Here is a 2,396-nt window from a genome sequence, read left to right as displayed (position 1 = left end):
GAACAAACAAAATAAAATAAAAACAAGCTCATAGATACAGAAAACAGATTAGTGGTTACTAGAGGCGAAAGGGGTTGAAGGTGGGCAAAATTGGTGAAGGGGTCAACAGTATGGTGATGGATGGTAACTAGACTTGTGGTGGTGATCACTTTGCAGTGTATACAGATATCAAATTATAAAGCTGTACACCCGAAACTTATACAACTAAAAAAAAACAGACTGACAAACATGTCTAGCCATTTATCATAACATAGGAACTCAAGAAAAATGACAGATGGCCCTTATTCCCTTTACTCACAATTGGAAATTAACAACTCTGAAGGAATAGTGTTCTGAAGAAGGTGGCATTCTATGATGGTTCTCCCTTTACTGTCTCCTGTGCTGGGATTTTCTGGCCTAAGCATACTAAAATCAGACCTCACTTGTCCCACTGAATTATACACACACATAGACAAATTCAGACCACTTTTTAAGTAATCACTTTGAGAGGCTACATGCTTGATGAGAATCCTTCTCCTTTTAAAATGAGCTTCACAGTTAATGGTACATTCATTTTAACCACAAAATATATATTTATTGACATCTATTACTACGTGGCCCAGAGAACTAGGTGCCACTAAGGCATGATCTCATTCTAGTAGTGGCAGCAAAGGTGGCCAGGGATCATCATGGGGAGGTACAGCTTGGCACTTCCCCATAGAGAGGAGCTCAGCTGCAGCCCTGGCAGTGCCCACTTCCCACTGGACATGAGGGGACATGAGAGTGCTGTGGTAGTCCCTGAAGCCTGTATGGGAATGTGAAAGTCTGAGATTTGAAGACTAAATCACACTGTATCCAAAACCAACAGTTGCTCTTTTTCCATGGTCAAAGTGTTTCATAGGAACTTCTTCAGGAGCCAATGCTTCATCCGGAAGCATGAATTATATGACTTTTATGGTGGTCTGGGATTGTCTATGAGCTCCAGCATTTTTATTGGGAAAAAAATGCATTCTGAAATAAAACCAACAAAAACAAGAACTCTTGCAGCTTACCAGAATAGAATCCATGAGAGCAGGTCAAAGTGGTCATGCAAATCTTAACGAATGGTTGTGGTGGGCTGGACTGCTCTCAGTGGGAGCTGGCGAGGTTGCCAACTTTGCCGCTTCTGCATTTGGACCAGTCACCTTAGCGCCTCGTTAGGAGCTCTTATTGTGCTTGTTAAGATCTAGTTACAGTCATTTGTGCTCCAAAGAAAAGGACATAAGAGACGTTAAATAAAATGTCTTACAAGTGAGGTGATCCACATTTTGTGGTTTTTGCAGTGCTTGTGGTCACTGTAGTCTTGATATTAATCTTCGTGTTAGGAGCTCACCAGGACAAACAAACCTTCTTGTTAACATAACCATCTGCTCTGTAAAGGGAGCATTTTCAGTCAGCTATGTCAAAGGCCTGGGCATTGCTTTAAAGAACTTTCCGCTGGAAAGCCTCAGCTGAGACATCCATTGGCCTAGATTCTGCTGCTAAGCCTCACAGTCTGTGTAAGTACACAGATTAATTATCTAACCAGGGCCCTAGACATATTGAACGCTTCTATATAGTAACCCCAATGTATTATGTATTCATTGTAGCATCAGTCTTAACTTGCTCATCTCTTATTTATAAGGAGAAGCAAGATATGCCTGCTGATGACATTGTTGGTACTTTGAGTGGCTTCCTTAAAATCATTTGCGGATGTCATGATTGCATACATTTAAAGATGTCTGTTTAGTCTAGCAAGACTGCCCTTGTCTTTTTGATAAGATGAAAAAGCAATGAATGCAATTTCTCTAATATTCTTAATATCTCTAATCTTAGTAGTAATGAATGAAGTTTAGCCTGTGGAATTGAACCAGCAAAGTGGTGAAAGTATCTTGCAAAGAAATGGAAATTGGACAGTTTTTTGAGAAACAAATTTAATTAAAACATTATTCTGTAATTCTGCTACAAAATGAGTTTGAATTTCAAAACACATCTGAAAATGACATAGTCCTCATTAAATAACATTCTCTAGAGACAAACATTTTTAAGATTTCACTCAAATTTGGATCAAGAAAAATTAATTTTCTTATATTTAAACTACGGTAGTTAATTAAAATGACCCTCATGTGTGGCTGGATTCTATTTCTATTAACACTGTATTGTTGTATAGGTATTTTAAGTCTTGATTCCTCCAGGAAGAACTAATGTATTAATGACAATTTTAAATGTAAAAGATAAAATGCTTTATTTCCTTCTTGTCAAAAATAAAAAGACATATCCCGACACCAGGTATTGGTCAAGCAACTTAGTCAAATGAGAATAGAATTTCTTTCAAAACATTGTTGCAAATTTTTGTTTGTTTAGGGGAATTAATTTGGGGATATTTTTGAAAATAGTCT

At 37.7% G+C, this 2,396-nt stretch overlaps 1 pseudogene; it reads left to right on the top strand.

The window, feature by feature from the left end:
• The first annotated feature begins 860 nt into the window (after positions 1–860).
• LOC101397932 (magnesium transporter NIPA2-like) lies at positions 861–1,922 on the top strand (annotated as a pseudogene).
• The last annotated feature ends 474 nt before the right edge of the window (positions 1,923–2,396 follow it).

The sequence above is a fragment of the Ceratotherium simum genome, chromosome 1 (assembly GCF_057802395.1).
Source record: "Ceratotherium simum simum isolate JZ-2026a chromosome 1, ASM5780239v1, whole genome shotgun sequence".
NCBI classification, from domain to species: Eukaryota; Metazoa; Chordata; class Mammalia; order Perissodactyla; family Rhinocerotidae; genus Ceratotherium; species Ceratotherium simum.
Note: the sequence above shows the minus strand (reverse complement) of the source record. Positions and strands in the feature narration are given on the sequence as shown.